General features: G+C 36.8%; 1 protein-coding gene across 1 annotated transcript in view; it reads right to left on the bottom strand.

The window, feature by feature from the left end:
- Nucleotides 1-23,343, bottom strand: part of nav3 (neuron navigator 3) — a 205,567-nt gene that overhangs the window by 60,994 nt on the left and 121,230 nt on the right. The window lies entirely within an intron of this gene.

Below are 23,343 nucleotides of genomic sequence, written 5' to 3'. Positions count from 1 at the left end.
TTACCTCCTCTCGGAATCCTTGCTAAACATGTGTTGCAAATAGCAGTAGCATTGTCCTCCTCTGTCACCGTGAAAAACTTCCAGACCTGCGAAGGCGATGATGACGACACAGATGATGACGTATTAAACGCGACAAAGGCTGAGAGTCACTGCAGTTTACAGCTGCAGTCACTTGCACTCGGAAAGCAGATGAATCTCTGATAAACCTGATTGATTGATTTACCAGCAAGAGTACTTTATCGGATCGGGTTTCATTTATTTATCGGAGCAATAAAAATGACGTCATTTTTACCCAAATCGGTCGATAATTTATCTGTCCGATAAATATCGTGCATCCCTAGTTAAAACTAAAGGTTGCTGGACTCAATATAGTGTTTCTTACAACTTACCAAAGATCCAATGGTCCATGGATAATGATATGTAGTCAGGAATTTTGTTTCCTGACATTTATTCCATTTATATGTGCCTGATTTTGGTGATGGGGAAATAAATAAAGCAAATTTGCCTGTGAACACATTTTGAAAAAACAAAATAGGTTGGTCTAAATCCGGGTGATCACTTATAGTAATGTTATATATAATCATATCGTCCAGCACAAAAACGTATATAGTTTCATATGGAGTTTATTTTAAAAACTTCCAGTTATACAGAATTTAATTTATGAGTTGTCAATACGATATATTATAATACAATAAAGGGTATGATTTTACTGCAGAATTCAACATATTAACATGAAATGATAACTGCAAATTGCAAATCATTTTGCTGCCTGGAGTCCATTTGTTTCTGTAAATTGCAGCAATCCATTTGTTTCTCTTTTCTGTAGCTTTCGGCAGTCTGTAAAAATATGCCTCAGATTTTTCGTCAAATCTCTTTGTACAGTCAATCGCAAAGCTCTTTCTCATTTTATATGTGTTTTGTGTTTTCTGTTGCAGCATTCATGCTGAAACCAATGCAGCCATTCAGTCTTTTTTTAAATGACAGGTGTAACCATAGCAAAAGGTATGCATTTTAAAACAAAAAAAAAACTTGAGTTTGTTGTGATCAGAATGAATTTAAAGTCTGGTAGTGTATGCTCCTCACTCATTCAGTGTATGATGGACAGTTTTCTGTGACTATTTACAAAGTACAAAAAACATTAAAGTACAGACCCAAGTCATAGTGACCACAATATCACTAGCAAATAACGAAAATGCAACCACTTAAACGTCCACTGAGGTGCTTTGAAACTCACAGTGATATTCCATGTGTTGACGTAATTTCAACTGAAACAGGAAGATAGGGCAGGACATATCAAGCAGTCTCGCACCATTTTTTAAATAGCCAATAGAATTTTGTTTATTTCACAGCTTGGACCAGAGCTGCTGAGCTCGGTAAAGCCGCATTTGGCAACGTATGATATCCCCAATCTCATCCAAATTGCTATAAATATAGCATTCTGTTTAAAATTCAAATGAGTCCAATACATTTTGTGGTCTGCACAGACTTGCGCATATGATCCATTCCATGCTATCGTGTCTCTGGTTCGCGTGACACTTCATTCGCTCCAACGGAAAGCATATTTACACTCTCTGAATCCTTCCCTATCCCTATATAGTGCACTATGTGCTATTCACTGTACATAAAATACTAATTCTGTGAAAAAATTACTGATTTCACATGCAGTTTTAATGTCTTTTTGTAGTGTAGTGGGCGGTACTTTTCAGATTCTTGAGAGCATTTGATTGGATAGAAAGTTTGATGAGAAGCTGAAGTGCAGGGTGATATCAGCAAAATTGTTAATCCATATTGGCGGAAGTGAGGACTGTAAGTTTTGAATGCTTATGTCTTTTAAATGTGAATTTTGTCACTGTTTTAGAGCACACTAGCTTATAGATAACCTTAAGGCTAACATATTCATACCAAAAGACAAATAACTTTCATTTTGATTGAACACCCACTCATAACGCCTAACACATAGCGGCACCCAGTCAACCATCCAGTACATCCTAGCATCATGGTAGTACATTTCGTACAGCATTTTTACTTTTAAGGTTTCTTGAACCAACGTTTGTCATTATGTACTTTTAGATGCTTTTCCACCCTTTCTCTGACACTTAGAATTAAGCATTTTTTTTGCAACTGTACCTTTAACAATATATGCAAATGGCTACACTTTTTGCTATGAGGGTGCACAAACCTGCTGTGTCACACATTTAATACAGTACAACACAGCTCTGAATTATGCAAAACAAAAACCTCACAATGCATTCGATAGAGAAGACTCTGAGGTTCGTTTTCACAATGCCACAATGAGGTTAAATCAGTGCAAACTCTCAACTACCATCGGATCAGACAGAGCCAGCGGTGTGTCCTCACGCCCTCCTTTGCTGCTGACAGGCTCAAGTGGTGCTTGCAGAAATGTGTCTGCTCACCCAGAGGGCAACAAGTGCACATTATGCCACCCAGAGCCCTCTTGATCATCAAATGTCTGAGTCAGAAGCTCTTGTATGTTTGCTGGTATCCAGCATTCACATGCAGTGAGAATAGCCATGCACCTGCTATGTGTGTGTGGGTTTTAAATGGCCCTGCAGCTCTATATGTGAGATGCAGGGGAGAGAAATTACTTTATTTGCCTTACACAGTTTGACCGAATGGTCCATTACAATCCTATAAAACAAAGCCTTCTGGGTAAATGAGAGCCTGATACATCCACAGTGACTCTGTTTGTTTGTGCCCCAGGGTCATACTTTTCTTTGCTGTAGGGATCAGGACAGTCAACTAGTTAAATTAGTTAGGTTGTTGTTTAATATTTGATGCAGTATGCTTTAAAAGGAATGGCTTTTGAGATGCAACCCTTCATGGCAGCTTAAAGAGTTATATTAGAGACTGATCTCATGTAGTCATATTTTGTAACAAATTAAATCTGCTCCGCAGAAGATGATTTTGTACAAAGTGCTCTATATACATATGAAAACAGAAATCTTAAACTGATTTGGACCATAAACTGCATTTTAGCAATCTAAAACAGTTTTTAAATATGTGACCCTGGACCACAAAACCAGTCTTAAGTCGCTGGGGTATATTTGTAGCAATAGCCAAAAATACATTGCATGGGTCAAAATTTTAGATTTTTCTTTTATGCCAAAAATCATTAAGAAATTAAGTAAAGTTCATGTTCCATGTAGTTTTTTTGTAAAATTCCTACTGTAAACATATAAAAATGTCATTTTTGATTTGTAATATGCATTGTTAAGAACCTAATTTGGACAACTTTAAAGGTGATTTTCTCAGTATTTTTGATTTTTTTGCATCCTCAGATTTCAGATTTCAAATAGATGTATCTCAGCCAAATATTGTCCTATCCTAACAAACCATACATCAATAGAAAGCTTATTTATTGAGCTTTCATAATGTATACATACTTTCATAATTTATACATCAATGATGTATAAATCTCAGTTTTGTCAAATTTAACCTTATGACTGGTTTTGTGGTCCAGGGTCACATATAATAATGCAACCAATGCAAATGTGATAGGAATATCTGATAGGAATATGAATTGGTGGTAGGTAGGTGGTCATAAGACTCTCGCATTTGGTTGTGTACTTTATCAATCTTCTACCCTCTCAGATGGATCTTCCACTCAGATGGCTTGAGTCAGGCTCACTTGCATGATTGCTTTTGTTTGTCAGACAGTTTGATTTGAGAAAAACAGATTGATTTGACTGTTTATCTGTGTATAGGAGAGTGTCCAGCTCTTTTAGCTGCAGCACAGACGTGTTAACACACAATATGAGCTGGCGTATACTTGCGCAGGAGAAAAATAAGCTCTGACCTTAAGGTGTTTGACAAGTGAGAAGTGCTGTTGGAAGTAGTTCCGGGTGTAAACCTTAATGCGATTCATCATGGGAATCACCTTTAATACTTTTTTTCACTGTTGCTGAAGACTGCAAATTTTAAAGGTCACATTTAAAATGAATTGTAAAAATAATGTGTATTGTAAAAATAAATACAGTCAGGTTTAATGTATTGCGCATTTTAAAGAGGACATTAGATGGCCATTGTCCACAGGTTGGTAAGATTCTTTAGGGTCTTCATGAAATGTCTGCAAAATACTTCGGTTTAAATTCCTCAATGGTCGTGTAAAGCAGCACCCTTTTTACCTTGTCAAAAACAGCTCTGTTTACAGTGACTCGTTTCAGTGCATGACTCTTTAAATGATAATGAGCTACTGCTCACCCCATCCCTCATCCATTTTACGTCTAATTTGGTGGCGCATTACCATCAAAAACAAAACGAATCCACTGCATCCTCAGTGGCTCTCATGTCAGGAGAAAATGAATACTTACATCCAACTACAAAACACCTGCATTGCTTCTGAGATGTTGTCACTACAGCTGTTTGAGCACAGAGAAAATGGTGGACAGTGTACAAAATGACTTGATAATCGAAACTGTTAAGGAAGATAAAAAAAGGAGAATGGTTGTGTCCACACACTGCTATAACACATTTATATGCAAACACCATATAAAAGTGAATTTCCCCTTTTAAATGCCCACATGTGACAGTTTCACTGCAACATCATCACATAAGCATCATTTAGGATCTGGTCACCAATATACTAAAAGACTAAATAGTGTTTTACATCATAGCTTATGCCTTTGGCATGGTATTTTACAGTCAGGAGGTGTGTATTAGGGCCAGACGTGATTGGATCAAATAAGCAGGTCTCTGATGGGATGCGGGAGCCCCGCAGACCTGCTGTTAGACCTCCTACTGCCATCATCAGCCTGTATGAGTGTCTCTATGAGTCTCTTTGTTCAAGGAGTTTAATGCAGTGGAAAAGAAGCACTTAACTGAACCTCTACAGATCTAGAGCCTGTGTTCTAGTGGTCTTGTGTTCATGAACAACTCTTGTAAGCGAACAAATCATATTCAAATCATCAAGAAGCACATGATTGCCTTTGCTGTCTTTTCCTGGCTTCATAAAGGTGTTTTTGTAATTTATTATTCATCAGTTTATTATATTTATTTAATTATATAATGGAGAATGGAGAAAAAAGATAGACATACTTTGTGGGGGAACATTTCAAACAGCACTCTGGAGTTTACTTTGTATCTCAAAGTAGATTTTTAAATGAAATAGTTGAGTGAATAAGTCAATGACTCACTAACAATAATGTCATGACCTGCAAAAAAGGTTCACTTAAAAAAATCATCTGAATGAATCTTCATGAGGAATGAATCAATATCACCACCATTGTGAGTTCATACAGTTTTTTTCCACTTTTGTTCAGAAAACGATGATAACAATATGTGCAGTAAAATGATTAAGGGTGTGTTCACACTTGTAATGTTTGGTTTGATTAAAACGAACTCTGGTGCGATTGCTCTGTTAGTGCGTTTCATTTGAGTAAATGTGAACGCTGCCATCCGAACCCTGGTGTGCACCAAACAAGACAACCCAGACTGCTAAAAGGATGGGTCTCGGTCCGCTGCCAAATGAACTCTGGTGCGGTTTGAATTAAATATGAATGCAACACTGACCAAATACTTCTAAATGAACCAAAAACAGGAAGTAATGACAAGATGCGATGCTATGCTAAATGATTTCTCGAAGGGAAAGAGCGGTGTATCCTAAACAAAATGAGCAGAGGGCAAACATAGAGCAACCAGGAGGTAAAATGCCTTTTATGAGCTCTTTGTGGTGAAAATAAAATTATATACACACAACAATGAGCGTGCTTACTTCAGCAGACAGCATTAGGTGTATTCCACTTAAAGTTGAAATATACCTCATTCTACATGACCAATCAGGTTGTGAACGTATCACTATGCCTTTAGGTTCGGTATCTTTAGGTTCGCTGTCAAAAATGCCAGTGTGAACGCTAAGTGGGCCAGGAATAAATGTATCATTTTCCTTTTTGATCCAGACCAATCAACTTAATGAACCAAACTATAAGTGTGAACACACCCTTAGTCTTTTTAAATTTGACATATTTCTGCTTTATAAGCAAATCATGCTCCAGCCAAACTTTGAGCCAAGCTTAGGGGTTAAGAAGTGGTGTCATAGCACAAGGATTACTCTGTGCTTCGCAGAAAAGTGATGACCGTGAAATCTGTCCCTTTATCCCATCAGCTGCAAAGCAAGCTGTAGCTTCAGCATCAGAGTTGACATCCAAGAGCAGACAGCTTCGGCTCACTAACCGCTGGCCGCAGCATGTTTGACTGGTTCATATGCTGAGTCTGTTCTGCCATCCAGACTGTTTACTAGCAAGTGACTTGGCGCCTGTTTAAGGGTCAGTAACCAATGTTATATCCTCTCTGTTTTATCCAACAGGGGAGGATCCAGAAACTAGACGGATGCGTACGGTGAAGAACATCGCCGACCTGAGACAGAATCTTGAAGAAACCATGTCTAGTTTACGTGGGACGCAAATTAGCCACAGGTGAGTGTATGGTCATTGGTCACCAGTTAATGCTGGTTTAGTAAAGCTGGTGAACAAACTTTTGCAATGAGTTGTCGTAATGCGTTCTGAAATTGCCTTATCCACAAAGATATATATAGCGGTTACATAAGACATCATAAAAAGAAAGTTCTTTAACTCCAAAGCAATGACAGCTGCACTTTCCAAAAATTGGGTCTCTTTTGCCAATTTAATTTCTTTAAAGACAGAGCTCAGTTTGGCACTCATAAACAATGCAAACCCTCACTGTGCCAACATCTTTGCTAACAAAGACGCTCACCAATCTCATTGTGAAATGAAAAATGCTCTCATTTTTGTCGAGTTCATTTATTAAAACCTAAATTCCCAAACTCCCAATTACTGCAGAAAATGCATAAGCCTAACCACAATTGTCCGGCTCTGGAATGGCCTATTTCAGCACCTCTCTTTATCTCACTCACAATGTGAACGTAATTTCACAGGAAAGTGGTTCAGAGGCAGCGCTCTGACATGACAGATGGTGTTGGCCCTCTCTCTCTCTTTCCCTCACGGGGAGCATCTTCTTTGGAAATCAATGCTTGGCCTTTTTATTTTTTCCACAGCGCATTGCTTCTCAAAGGAGCCAAAAAGGTGTTAGACACTTCCTCAAACTCCCTTGCTGTAAAGCTAACCAGTAAAGAGCCCATGAATCAAAAAACTCCAACCGTTGGAGTTCATAATGGTCAGATATATATTGTTGACACACGGTTGTCAGGCTGTGCTCGCAATAAATGAAGATAAGGAAAAGCTATTCTTCACTGTGACAAACTAAACAGAGTAATTCAGTAGGATATGTTTTATAACATACAACAGGGTCGCAGATGAAAAGAAGATCCAGCCAAGACTCTTTTAATTGTATGGAAGTGCTCTATTTTTCACCTTTTTGACACTGTTTGGTTGTCAGTTTGACCTGTGGTTTCCTCAGACATTGGCCCACTTTGTGGATTCCATCATATTGTGTCATAGGAGCTTTTCAAATTGACTTCCTTCATCTCTAAACTTGCCATATGGTATATATTCTGAAAGAATAGAGAAAAGAGTATTGAGTGTAAGGGTTGTTTCAGAAGCTTCTGTGCACACCTTTTCACTGCTGTGTTGGGAACGCCACAAAGCTCTATTGATCTGAGCCTATGTTCATGTTTTGAAGGTTCTCAGAGCTTAAATATTGTATTGATTGAAGTTATAGAGAAAAAAAATCATTCTTCAAGGTCAAGACTCTCAAAGAATCTCAAAGAAAATGAAAATCCCTCTGGACTTAAAGTCAAGAATCTCAAGGGGATTCATCAAATGTTGACTCATTATAAATATTATAGTAGTTACTATATAGGCAGCTTAAAGGATTAATTCACTCCAGAATGAAAGTTTCCTGAAAATTGTAATCACCCCTATGTGAAGATGTTCATGTCTTTCTTTCTACAATCGAAATTAAGGTTTTTAAGGAAAACATTCCAGGATTATTCTCCATGTAGTGGACTTCAATGGGGATCAATGGGTTGAAAGTCCAAATTGCAATTTCAATGCAGCTTCAAAGAACTCTACATGATTCTATCTGAAGAATAAGGGCCTTATCTACCAAAACAATTGGTCATTAAAAAAAAAGTATTGTATATACTTTTTAACCACAGATGCTTGTCTTGTACTTGTTCTGAGTCACAACTTCACACGTAGGGACTCATTGAAAAGTCACTCATGATGTAGACGGAAGTAGTGTTTATAAAGAGAGCGTGCAAAGAAAGTCAAATGCCAATCAAAAAAAAAAAAAAGGTTGAACAATGATGTCGGACAAAGTTTAAGCCGAAGCACACAAACGAAGAACTAACCATGTGTGAGCTTTCTAACGTGACTACGTAATGCATAAAGTCACGGACACACATTGCACAGCTAGTACAAAATAAGCATTTGTGTTTGAAAAGTATGTACATTTGTATTTTCTTAGAAAATGGCAGAACGTTTCTCTAGACAAGACCCTTATTCCTTGGCTGGGATTGTGCAGAGACCTTTGAAGCTGTATTAAAAATTTAGTTTGGACTAGTGTTAATTTTGTCAACGAAAACTATGATGAAAAATGTTCATTGACGAGTTTTTTTTTCCCATGACTAAGACAAGATGACAATATGGTCAATACACGAAAAGTATAACTATATCAACATGCAATTTCATTGACGAAAATGACGAGACTAAAGGTCTTTGCTCACTGAGCCTGAAATTTTTCCGGCCGATTTTAAGTTAGATTTTCTGTGTTTTGTCCGGCGGCCTCACACGCTCCCCGCTCAGGTCCGGGGCGCGAGGGGTGGGGGCTTCCTCAGCGGCATCTTCCTCCTCCGCCTACGCGGCACTTCTGGGGGATGAAACGGCCCGGCATCCTGGCCCGTCAGCCGTAATGGGTGCAGTCCTCATCGGCAGCTCGTCCTATGGCGGCGCAGGTTCCCTCTATGCACCCTTCCTGGACCCACGAGGACACCAGCATGCATGCACGGGGGAGAGACCGGTCTCTTGAGGAGAGGCGTGCTCGGCATTTAAACAGCGGCGGTGATGAGGCTTCATTCAGTTTGCCCCTTCAGTTTCATTCAGGCTGCCCCTCATCACACGCCGCCAGCCCGGGATTTTTTCGCGCCCCTCCTCTTCCATACACACCCACTCCCGTCGGGAGCCTGGAGAAGGGCGGCGAATAAGGGACGGGGTGGTGATGATAATTAGGGGGGAGGCAGCCGACTTGTCACATCCCCCCCCCCCCTAGCGGCATCCCCGTCGTCTGGTCGCCGCCCACACAGGAGTGCTACCTTCCTCATCCAGGCTCCAGCGGTCGGAGTGGGCGGGGATTCCTCTCCAAGGCAACGCTCCCTCTCGCAGCGCACCGGAACAGGGACAGAAAAACCGGCATTTAGTTGACAGCCTCAACCAACCGCAGGATAAGTGACTAACTGAAACATCACTTACCCCTTTTGCGGCTGGGGGGCCGTCTCCGTCATTTCCCCATCCCCGTCCGGGTTTTCACGAACTTTTGCGAGCGAGAGGGGATGACGTCATCAGGTGTTGCCCACTGCACTGTCTAAGCCCCGCCTTGCCCGCATTCTCCACCACTGTGGTGGGAGGAGCAAACGACAGACACAGTGGGTGTGGCGTCAGGCCTCGGAGAGGCTTTTATTAAACAGAAAGTAAAAGAAAAGTGTCCAAAGGGGGAAATAAAGTGTCCAAATAAAAAGGGGATCTGGTGTCCTCGAGTGCTGGGGGTTCCGTGAAGGAGGGGCAGTGTTTAGTAGGGAAGGGTCCAGGCAAGGGGCGGAGTCCGGCGGCCGCACGCGCTCCCCGCTCAGGTCCGGGGCGCGAAGGGTGGCGGCTTCCTCAGCGGCATCTTCCTCCTCCGCCTACGCAGCACTTCTGAGGGATGAAACGGCCCGGCATCCTGGCCCGTCAGCCGTGACGGGTGCGGTCCTCATCCGGAACCCACAGGGTCCGGCAGCTCGTCCTACGGTGGCGCAGGTTCCCTCTACGCACCCTTCCTGTACACACGAGGACACCAGCGTGCATGCACGGGGGAGAGACCGGTCTCTTGAGGAGAGGCGCGCTCGGCATTTAAACAGCAGCGGTGATGAGGCTTCATTCAGTTCACATGCTCCTCATCACACGCCGCCAGCCCGGGATGTTTTCACGCCCCTCCTCTCCCATACACACCCACTCCCGTCGGGAGCCTGGAGAAGGGCGGCGAATAAGGGACGGGGTGGTGATGATAATTAGGGGGGAGGCAGCCGACTCGTCACAGTATTCAAAAAAACTTATTTTCGAATGAAGAAAGAAAGACATGAACATCTTGGTTGACATGGGTGTTAGTAAATTACCAGGTAATTTAAATTCAGGGGTGAACTAATGTTGCCAAATGTACTGTATTAATCTAGAGCTTGTTTCATGTCTCACTATATGCACTCTGCATGTGTATCTCAAGCATAGAAGATTCCAAACCATCATAGCCATAATTGATTGCATATGTACCTGATCAGCATCTCCCTATCTTCCTGTAGAACATTCATTTAATAAGATGTTGAAATGAGCTCTATTCCCACTGGTGCCTTCTGTAATTGTGTTCCCATTTCATCAGGCCATTTGATTTCTGGCCATCCGTTCAAGGGATAGCAGATTCAGAAAAATGCTGCAGTCTTACCCTTTCCCAATAGCACTAGCATGTTGCTAAGAGACGGGGCTTGTTGAGAAGACGAGACATCAGGAATATATATAGTGGAACTGTCAGCTGTCATGAGGAGTGACATCAGAGAGGGAGATAAACGCTGGCGACTGGGCCAGAGGGTGATTCGGCAGATCAATAGATTAGACAGAGCAACCTGACCAAATGTGCTGCATCCTCTGATGTTAACTAACTCCAGATACATGATTTATGTTCTTGGCGAGCCATAAACCTCAGCTCATACACTTCCTGTTGACTTTGATTTGTAGACGGAAAGGGAAATCATTGTTTCTTAGTTGGTCTGGGTTCTTTGTTCAACACTACTGGGAGTGGCACATAAAAACCGACTGCAGAGATGCTCAAATTAAGTATTAGAAAACGCTGGGTGATTAGAGGACAGTGAATTAGTTGACCCAATTTTTGCTTTTAAATAAAATTCACATAGTTTGAAGTTAATAAATGCTCCAGAAGGCTTTCATTAACACTGGTTATGTTAGGTGTCATGAACTAACAAAAAACAATGTTTATAAAAATATTTTTTGTTATGGTTTTATTAGTATTTTTAATTAGCATTTATTTTTATATTTTCAGTTTTTATTTTAACTTTAAGTTTTAGTGATTTTATCTGCTTTCTGCATTTTTATTCGTTTTTAGTGTAGTCTTTTTTATAATGATTATATTTCTGTTTAGCTTTAATGTTTTTCTTTACTTATTTGTTTGAGTTGATTGGCAAAACAACATTTCTCATTTTCATTTTCAAGTTTTTATGTAATATTTAAATTATTCTATTTCATATTAATTTCAGTTATTGAAAATCATTTCAGTAGTTATTTTTACTTCAGTAATAGATAATAGAAGATAATAGATAATAATAGTTTTTAATTAGCATTTTTTCAGTTTTTAAATTTAAGATTTAGCGATTTTTATATGCTTTGTGCATTTATATTAGTTTTTAGTTTAGTCTTTTTATCATTTTTAAAATTCCTGTTTAGCTTTAATCTATTTATTTTATTTTATTTTTTATTTTTTTATGTAATATTTATATTATTCTATTTTATATTAATTTCAATTATTTAAAATGATTTCAGTAATAATTCAATAATAATAGTAGATAATAATTTTTAATTAGCATTTTCTTTTTCAGTTTTTATTTTATCTTTAAGTTTTAATGATTTATGTGTTTTGTGCATTTTTTAGTGTAGTCATTTTATCATTTGTAATATTTTTGTTTGTTTAGCTTTTTTCTAACTTATTTCAGTTAATTGGCAAAGCAACATTTCTCATGTTCATTAAAGTTTTTTATGTAATATTTAGATTATTCTATTTCATGTTAATCATATTTTTAATTGCCTTTTTTCAGCTTTTATTTTAACTTTAATTTAGGTTGTGTTTTTTGTGCTTTGTGCATTTTTTTGTGTAGTCTTTTTTATCATTTTTAATATTTCGCTTTAGCTTTTCTATTTTATTTATTTGTATTTTTTTTTTTACTTAATCATTTAAGTTGATTGGCAATCAACATTTTTATTCAAGTTTTTTATGTAATATTTATATGATTCAATTTAATATTAATTTCAGTTATTAAAATATTTCATTAATCATTTTTAGTGTTTAAGATTTTTATTGTAGTCTTTTTATCATTTTTAATATTTCTGTTTTGCTTTAATCGGTTATTTATGTATTGCTTATCTCAGTTAATTGGCAAAGGAACAGTTTAATTCAAGTGTTTTTTTTATATTTATATAATTCTATGTCATATTACAATGACAATTATTAAAATGATTTCAGCAATCATTTTTAAGCCTATTTTTTATTGTATCTAACAAATAACAACACTTACAAAATATTAGTTAATATACTGAACAATGATATATATTTTTGATTCATTTTGTACTAGATTAATAAATGCTGTAAAAAATGTTAGTTTATGATATCAAATGCATAATGTTGATAAACTGAACCTTATTGTAAAATGCATATGTACCACAATAATAATAATACAAAAAAGGTTCAAATTAGTTAATTTGTTAAAAGTTATTGTAAATCCATGTAATTAATCTCTGCCTGTACTGCATAAAAATAAATAAATAATAAAAAAGCTACTAAACTTCATAAATAACTACAAACAAACTGCAAGTAACACATTGAATTAAACACTAAATTTTGAAGTACTTCAGATTAATATGGAATGGAATAATATTTTCTTAAAACACACGTCAGCAATTTTTATTTACGCCCAGTCAAAGCCACATTCTTCTTTTTGTTTGTATATTTGTATATACAGCACATGCATGCTTCTCATTTTTGTTTCTCTTGTCCACATACTGCCACCAATTCATAAACAAATCCAACTGCATAAATCAGCTGTGTTGTGTTCAGACTCCAAAATTCAATATTACTTCTCAAATTTATGTGTTTGTGTCCTATCTATACAAAAACGCCGGTCAGTTGTGTGTGTGTTTGTGTGTGTGTGTGTGTGTGTGACCATCACTGGCTTGTTATCCATCCTCCCTTGCTGCTGAGTCACAAGTCTCTGGTGTATTTCATAACAAGAGCATCCACACACAAACAGAACATGCTTTGATAGCCACACTTAGCACTGGCGGCCACCCTTTTCAATATACCAAGCAGAGCAGAATAACAATTGGCACCAAAACGGTTTCTGTAAATGAGAGCCTTGGTCTGTTCAATACAATTCAATACATGTATTTATGGTCAACAACTACAGTAGCTCGCTTTTTCACAGTGTTTGAAAGTGTATCTCTTTTGAAAGGCGTTTTTAACTAGCTTACATGCTAGCAAACCACTAATGAGATTCGTTCCGAGTGGACTTTGATGGTGAGGATGTTAATGTAACGGCGGTGTAGTCATGACAACATCGCCTTGGCGCTGATGACTTATTTGTTAAGTGACACTCAGTTTTGACCCCCTGCTGTCATCCCCTCATGCAAATAACTGGCTGGCATGTTTTAGGGATTTGTTGCTTGTTGAGATTGTTTAAACAGACAATTTTGTAGTCATTGTCATTCTAAGATTGAATATTTATCTCTAATGTGATCGTTTCACCACTAGAGAGAGCTATTGCAGGTTTGTCTTCTTGCATGATGGGTGTGTCATGGTCTCCATTTGAGCATCTGTCCGTATGCTGTTTTCTCACACATTCTTGCCTCAACAAGCCTGTGATGTGTGGAGACACCTATGCACCCATCGAGTTCACACATTGATGGTCATGCAATCAGAGACATGGACAGAGCACTTAGGAAAGGTCGGGAGGTCAAAGTGAAGTTGTGCCAGCGCTAACGCGCTTGTTGATGGGCTGCTGCTGGTTGAAGTGGATTAGACATGACACGATGAGAATAGCTTCCATTTTATGGAGAGCGGCAATCAAACACAGGCACATTGGCAATCTTTCTGCTTCAGCTGGGTCCTTCACACCACGCTGAACACTCACAACCTACAGATAGAAGACCTGCTGTGGAGAGAGGCTCGGACTAATATAGACATATCAAGGAGATGTTGTGGGCAGGATCTTGTGAAGACACTACTGCATGCGGTTAAAAAGCATGGTTATTTTGAATATAAGTTGGGGTTTTAGATTTTTATAGTTTCTTTTTATTTTTATGTTATTTTTTATTTTATTTTTAGACTGCCAAAGTTCATGTGTTAACTAATATAAAGTAAGTTTTTGTTATTTTATTTTATTTTTGGACTGCCAAAGTCTATGTATTAACTAATACAAATTAAGTTTTTAATTTAATTTAATTTAATTTTATTTTATTTTATTTTATTTTATTTTATTTTATTTTATTTTATTTTATTTTATTTTATTTTATTTTATTTTATTTTATTTTATTTTATTTTATTTTATTTTATTTTATTTTATTTTATTTTATTTTTAGACTTCCAAAGTTCATGTGCTAATTAATTTAAAGTGCCCCTATTATGCCATTTTAAAGGTAGTTAATATTGTTGTATTAGTCTCTTAAAACAGGTTTACATGTATGCAAGTTCAAAAAACACTTTAGTTTTCTCCGAAATTAGATTTAATTTTACCCCGTTTCTAAATGATTCGTAAACGACTCGTGTGAAGCAGTTCGAAGAATCAGTCTCTCTAAACCCCTCCTTTCCGTGAGCCCTCACTGCTGTGATTGGTCAGATGGTGCAGTCCTTTTAGATTGGTCTACCGCTTCAGCGCAAAACGAAACGCCCATTGGCATAACTGAATGACAGCTGTGGAGACCTGTCAATACATAGAAAAGATAGCCTCGATTTTACCCTATCAATTCGAGCCGGAGTCTGACGATGAAACGGTTGAAGTGGCACATCGACAAGAAACTGTTTTGCAAGCACGACTGGAGCAGGACGTTTCTCAGTGGGTGTCATATGTTAACTGTGGAAAGTGCTTGCAATTTGCTTTTGTAAGCGAACTGGGCACACGTCTACGTTGTGAACTTCAACACTGTATAATGCATAACACTGCCTAAAGCCATTGTTTATCATTATCATTACTTAAACTAATAAGGCAGACAGACAGTCAAGCTGCATCAATCACAATTTTTAGACTACATTGCACTCACAGCTGAACAACAGAACTACAGAAACGCAAGTTAGCCGGTTACCAAGACATGAGCGGGGTTGTTACACACCATAACGTACACAAAGACGTATTTTGAATGATTGCTAGAAAATACAATCATCAATTATTAATCATACTTACAGGTAGAAGTTCAGAGGAGCAAGCCGGTCCAAATAAACTGGGCACTGATCCATTTTTTAAAACCAAGCGTTTGGTGAATCTCGCGTTGTAACATTACTCCCCAAGATTGGAAAAGCAGTCATGAGTAAAATGACGCGAACACAACACAAGATTGGAATTGTACTGCTGAGGTGTTGTTGAAAAAATTAATGTTAACCACTCATTCTTTGTAGATTACTCTTTCGGAGGGGCATATAAAACAAATTTACTCTCACAGCGCAGGATACAGCGTCTTCTTGACATGATGTAATCCACGTGAAAATTGTACTGTTTGTGGGCGGGCAAGTTGTTCGCGACATAGAACGTGGGCGGACATTATGCAAATGTGTAGTTCGTGACGTGTGGCCGTTACAGAAAAAGATTCGAATTGCTGACGACTCGTTTAGGCGAATGTGAGCCGACTCTTTTTTTTGATAGACAAAAACTTCATTTATAGTGCACTGTCGGCGTCACAACTTTGCAAATAGTTTATGTTCACATACAGCTACATGACACACTACATGAAATATCATATTTGAAAAGGCATAATAGGGGCACTTTAAATTAAGTTGTGTTGTTGTTGTTTTATGTTATTTTATTTTATTATTTATTTAATTAATTAATATTTGAACTGCCAAAGTTTGTGTGTTAACTAATATAAGTTAGGTTTTTATTTTATTTTATTTTTTTTTTTTGTTTTATTTTATTTTATTTTATTTTATTTTATTTTAATTTAATTTAATTTTATTTTATTTTTAGACTTCCAAAGTTCATGTGTTAACTAATATAAATTAAGTTGTTGTTGTTTTAGATTTTTATTTTATTTTATTTTATTTTATTTTATTTTATTTTATTTTATTTTATTTTATTTTATTTTATTTTATTTTATTTATTAATTAATTAATTTTTTTTTTTACTGCTAAAGTTCACGTGTTAACTAATATAAGTTTTTATTTTATTACTTTATTTTATTTTTAGACTGCCAAAGTTAATGTGTTAACTAATATAAATTAAGTTGTTGTTTTAGATTTTTATTTTATTTATTTTATTTTATATATATATATATACATATATATAAAAATATTAATAAATATTTTTTTTTTTACTGCCAAAGGTCTAATTTAAATTAAGTTGTGTTGGTTTTATTTATTTTTTTATTTTATTTTATTTTTTATTTTTTTAACTGCCAAAGTTTGTGTTAACTAATATAAATTAGTTTTTTATTTTATTTTATTTTATTTTTGGACTGCCAATATTTATGTACTAACTAATATAAATTAAGTTTTTGTTGTTTTAAATTTTATTTCATTTTATTTTATTATATTTTTAGACTGCCAAAGTTCATGTGCTAACTAATATAAATTAAGTTTTGTTGTTGTTGTTGTTGTTGTTTTAGATTTGTATTTTATTTTATATTATTTTTTTGACTAACTTTTGTTGTTATTTTATTTTATTTCATTTTTTTTTAAATAAAGTTCATTTATAAGTGATAATAACAAAAAGAAAGGCAAATTGAGCACAAAATCATTAAATAACAATGATTTCTGAAGGATCATAGAAAACGGGACAAATTGTGCTGAAATTAGCTTTGCCATCACAGAAATAAATTACATTTTAAAATATATTAAAATAGAAAGCAGTTATTTTAAATCTTAATAATATTTCACAATATTACTGTTTTTACAGCTAAAATAAATGTGACTTGAGAGCAAATTCAAAAGACTTAATTCAAAAACATAAAAAATATTTTCGACCCCAAACTTTTAAAGAGTAGTGGCACAATTGTTTTATAGCAAATAAGCTCAATTGTCAATCATATTTGTGTTTTTAACTTTTTGTGTCTGAGTCAGCACAAATATTCAAACCAGTTTGTGAATATTTTCAACTCTAAAGTTTACTTTAGAAACAGTGCTGCATTGCAGGGTACAGACTGGTCCTCAAACTGTCAAGCAAACTCCTCACCTTGGCACAGGTGTTAGATATTTATTCCTTTAAATGGCAACTCAGCTCTTTCGGAAGCAGGATATTGATCTAATTACCCAAATCCGCCTGCAGTCCCCAAATTCTCTCTTCTAATATCCTTCTCTTCCCTTTTTTTTTTCTTTGTAGTACCCTTGAGACAACATTCGACACCACTGTAACTACAGAAGTGAACGGTCGTGGCCTTCCCGCCCTCTCGAGCCGTTCCTCCCCAATGTCTTGGCGTCTCGGCCAAGCGTCAACTCCCCGTCTTCAGGCTGGCGATGCTCCTAGCTACACTCCGCCCAGATCCAGTGCAGGCACCACTACTCGCTATGGAGACCCATCAAGGTTGTTATACACAGCCCCCCTGAGGAGAGCGGCCGCCTCAGGGGTTCGAGGGTCAGAGCCGGGAGAGAAAGGTGGGATTTCGGAGGCGGGGCCAGAGGTTGATGTAACCGGATATGGGAGCGATGGTGACATCCTCGCCAAGAATGTACACGCAGATGATATCAGTGGGTAAGAAACTATAAGAATCTCAACATGGTTTCTAATTTCAAAGTTTAAGCAGGTCAGTCGAACAATCAATGACTTTTTCTGTTGGCGTATGCAGTGTTCACAAAGGAAAGGCTGTTTGAAAAAATTATGATCGATTTATATCATTCACACGCATTCCATCAGAGCAGAGAAGCAGTTATAGCTGTCTCACAATATTCTTATGTGGGTGAGGAACACTCATACACCGTCATATGTCTCTGTTTGGAGGAATAGCTCAGGGTCACGTATACATCACTGTGTGATGCACTATTGCTTCTGCCCTTGCCGTCTCTATGCTGATGAATAGACGATGAAAGAAAAATAACACTAGAAATGAAGTCTGTAAAAGACTGACTCTGAAGTATTGATAGTTGAACCTGAAGAAACTTGCATGAAAGTGATGGATTTGGGAATACTAAACACAATAAAGCTCCTGCAGTGAAAGCTGCAGGCTGTACATCAGCCTAAAACAGCAAATAGATGAAGCATGATGCTAATTATCAGAACATTAATGTTTTTGGTGCTCTCTCATCTGAAACATGTTTATAACTCTCTGACTCAAACCTAAGAGCATTAACACACTGTAAGAAATTATGCTCATATATACACAAAGCAGTGTTGTTTCAGTTTAAATGGGTTCAGGTGCATAGTACTGAAACCTTATTGTAATTGTTAGAATGGCCAAGGATCAGCAATCTCCACGTAAAACTGATCAGGCAGACCAAACCGTAAGTTGTAGAGACTTGAAACTTGGACGGATGGTAGTACTCACACCGTCTACAACATCACCAAGGCTCACCCCAATCGGCCTGACGGGGGCGCTGCAGCGATCAAAAGTACGAAATCACTCATAACTCCTCAACCATTCATCACAGGCATCAGATTAGTCCATCACCCTGGTGAAATTTCTGTGTATTTAGCATTTTTTTTAAAACCTACTTTTGCGAACTAGTCCTAGGTTTTCAGCCCAATCTGAACCAGTCCAGTGCAGGAAGATTCTCTAGACAGTGAATGTCAATAATTCTAAAAAAAAGTTGAACTTTCGGGTCTCTGCCACAAAGGGTCGTCTAAATGTTCTGAAGGGGCAGGGCCGCTTTTACTAAAAATGCTATAACTTTTGAACGGAATGAGATTCATTCGCCAAACTCACAACGCATATCTAAGAGCTCAATCTGAGGTCACAGGAAAAATTTGCAGAGCTTAGCCACTTGGTGGCACTATAAGAGGGAAAAACGGCCATAACTATGCACCCGGTTGTCCTATCAACATGAAAATTGGTACGCGTCTTGCCACAAGTGGCTGTTAAGACATTTACGTATCTTAAAAAACATGGGCACCATAGGGTGATGAATTTGAGCATCTATAAGACTAGGTTAATGGAGGTTGTTTGGAACGAAACTTGGTGGGCCTATTTGACTCATGGATCTAAATGTCTGTCAAAATTTGAAAGAAATCGGTCACTATGGGGTGGAGCTATCCAATCCACTCTCTAATGATTGAGAAAATGTAAAAAAAAAACATACTTTTGCGAACTAGTCCTAGGTTTTTTGCTCAGTCTTAAAAAAAACACTGCAGTGTAATTCTTTCTCTACGTCAATAATTATCAAAAAATTTTTGCAATTTACCATTTGACAAGCTAACGGAGTTGTTTAGAAAAGGGGTCTGAGTAAAGTTGAGTAAATCATGAAAAATTTTATTTTATTTATTTTCTGGGTGAACTGTTAGTTTTCATATATAACCTACTGTATATATAACCTCACTTTATTTAAAGTGCCCCATTATGCCATTTTCAAGGTTTCTAATATTGTTTTGGGAGTCTACCATAATAGGTTTACATGCATCCAAGGTCAATCAATGCTTTTATTTTCTTAAAATATGCATTTAATATTACCTCATTTTCCAGCAATTATCAAACGATGCGTTTGAAGCAGTTCAAAGATTCACTCTCTCTAAACCCCCACTTTCTGTGAGCCTACTCTGCTCTGATTGGTCAGATGGCCCAGTCTGTTGTGATTGGTGTAATGTGTTCAGCTCGAGTCAGAAACAATACGCCCATTGTCATAGTTCCGTATTTTGAAACATCTAGTATTTATCATACTTACAGGTTGTGATTCTGTGGAGCCAGCTGGCCCAAATAACTGAGCCATCATTCAAGAGCAAGCGTTTTGTGAATCCCATGTTAAACTCCCCAAAATTAGAGAATCAGTCAGCAGTAAAATATCATATTTGAAGGCAGGTCAAGTTGTTTGCGGTCGTCAAACATAGAACATGTGTAGCCATTACGAAAGTGGGATTTGAATTACTAGAAACTCATTTAAGCTGTACAGAGTCGATTCTTTATTTTGAGAGACAATAACTTTATTTATCATGCACTTTTGGCTTTACAACTTTGCATTGCATTCACATACAGCTACAATACACACTGCATGAAAGGAAATATTCAAAAAGGCATAATAGGGACACTTTAATCCCCCTATATAACCCATGAGAAATGCTCTTAAATAACAGTTTATTAACATTTTGTTGTTTACTCATTAGGTACCACACAGATGGAGGTCTTTACTCACGGAATGTCGACCTTTACTCTCGAAATGTTGGACGCCCACCTGAGATGACACCTGCTCGAGAGGTCGTTCAGAAAGGGGTCAAAGAGATGCAAGGGGAAGACAGGTAAGACCTGTCATATTCAAACAAAGAGAGTTCACCAATACATTTAATTTATTATTATTACAGCAAGTGTTTGTGGACACTTCCCGCAATGTTTTAAAAGTGTATGTTCGCAATACTAGCTCTGTCTTTAAGTAGTAGAGGTAGTGAATTTTAACACATTTAGGGTCTCTGACAGGCTATGAAACAGCCAAGTGCTGACAGGTTGAGAGGAAAGCTCATTTAAGAAAGTAGAAGTTCTGACAAGATTTAAATAAATGTGTGACACTTTCCGTAACTGCGGGATATTGGCGAAATGTTGGAAAATGGAGTTCATTACATTGCTGGTCTCCTTCACTGTGTCATTTGATAATAAGACCCATAAATTTTTAAGCAGAAACTCTAATAAGATAAATGTAACACCATTTTGTGATGTCTAACTCTTTGAGGACTTTAACAGAGTTCAGATCAGGTGATGAATGAGAATCTGCGTTTGATGGAGCTGATATCACCTTTCTGTGATCAATGAGATGCTTCCTGCTTTTGTCTGTGTTGGATGAGAGCTAAGATTAATGACTAGGAGTGAGTGTAACTGATGAGGTCCAGACGGTATCATGGCAGTCTGTCAGTCACATCTAAACCTGCGTCTTGTCTGCTGCCAAACCAGGAGATAAGAACATATTTTAGTATACGTATATAAACAAATATTTGTTTTATGAGACTAAACTGCAAAGCAAATTTTGACAGGATTTATCTGTTGGTAAGTTTCACATAACTGGTGCGACCAGCGTAATGTCTGGTCCACCTTACAGATATTTTGGACCAAAAATTGCTTAATTATATAGCAAACAGCCTTTTGACCAGCATCCATAGAAACCAAAAAACAGGGTTTACAAGACGTTTAAGGTTGTGCATATAAAATCGATGTAACTCAATGTAACTAAATGAAATATAAGTGTGTTAAACGATATCTTGTTACTTCTTCCTAATAGTTCCTCAAACAAAGGAACTGCCCACTGTTCTTTAGAAAAAATCTTCAGGTCCCACAAATTCTTTGGTTTTTAAGCATTTTCATGTATTTTAACCCTTAATGCATTGTTTTTCCTTCTAGAGCATCAGTGAGCGTTTGAACCTTCTGCAAAAGTTGCATTTGAGTCCCTCAGTTGTCCTCAGTGTGAAAAGATGTATCTCAAAATCATACAGTCATTGTTGGAAAGAGTTCAAATACACAAAAATACTGTAAACCAAAGAATTTGTAGGACCTGAAGGACAGCAGGCATTTATTTTCATAAATTCAACTATTTTTTGGTCTTATATGTAAACATCTTTTATGTGAAATATCTCATGTAAGTCAGTACTAAATAAAAAATAATATGCATTTTGTATGATTCCTCTTATTTTAGTAAAATTTTGCAGATTCTGCAAGGTGTATGTAAACAACAATTAGTAGTAGTAGCAGCAGTATTAGTATTATCAATCTGTATTATTACAGTTTTAATACAACATAATCTGTTTACTTCATTTCATCGAAAATGCATGATGCAATGATGGAGCTTACGTTTTTGACAACACCAGCCATTTCTGTGTACAGTTCCATCCATGGACTACCTGCTGCTTCTTTTGGAATTCTTGGCATTCAAGCTGTTTCCATTCCCCATCGGTGTCAAATGTTTTTCACCACCTAAAATCCAGTAAACTGGCAGAGTCTGGAGCCTCAGGGAGGCATCGTATTTTGGTCTTGCCTCCAGTAACAGTCAGTCATTCTGTGGATAAGGATCAGCTGTGCTGAAGGTCCCCAGACTGAACCTCGGTCCCCAGACTAATGAACCCTACCTGTCCAGAGGGGATGTGAATGAGGAAAACTGTCAGCTCAGAGCCCCTGCGACTTTAGATTGGCATTGGGAAATGTCCCTCTCTCTCTTTCTCTCCAATTCTGATAGCTTTCACTCTATTAGCAGGTTTTTTTTTTTTTTTTTTTGTAGCAGCTCATATATTTTATTGCTGTGAATGACTGCAGAATGTTTAGTAGTCAGTACCTGTGTGTTTTATGGTTAGTATTTCACCGACCCCTGACTCCCTGACCAATTACCGGCTCTAATTGGCAAGATAAACATGATCCCTGTGCGCTTGTTCTCTGTGCGATGTGATGTTATAGGGTGGAGAGAGCAGAAGGTTTCAGAGGGACTCATTACAGTGGCTGCTTAATGTCGTTCCAAGTTTGTGTCTGACTCTTCCATCTCTGCAATTCACTTATAATCTACAGCTAAAGCCATCACTTTGGTTTTTGCTACAGAAATCTGAATAATACTGAGAATTAATTAAAAAACAAGATTAGGTTATGTGATAATATGCTGTTTTTAAAATCAGTGGTGTTGCTAGGGATTATGGGTTAAGGATTTGAACAGACTCCTACTAATACTGTATATTATATTATATTATATTATATTATATTATATTATATTATATTATATTATATTATATTATATTATATTATATTATATTATATTATATTATATTATATTATATTATATTATATTATATTATATTATATTATATTATATTATATTAATGTCTTGCATTTCCTTCCAAAAACAAATAAATTGTCATAGTTTGTCAGGAGTCAGTGATTGATAGATTGCAGTATAATCATTTTATATAATTTCTATTACAATATTTATTTAAAAAGTATATTATTATATTATATTATATTATATTATATTATATTATATTATATTATATTATATTACAAATACAATTTTATATTATATTAAAATTAAAATATTAAAATGTTAAATGTTACATGGGGATAACTTGCATTTTCTTCT

This window comes from Garra rufa, chromosome 4 (assembly GCF_049309525.1).
Source record: "Garra rufa chromosome 4, GarRuf1.0, whole genome shotgun sequence".
NCBI classification, from domain to species: domain Eukaryota; kingdom Metazoa; phylum Chordata; class Actinopteri; order Cypriniformes; family Cyprinidae; genus Garra; species Garra rufa.
This window is presented reverse-complemented; position numbering and strand designations above follow the sequence as displayed.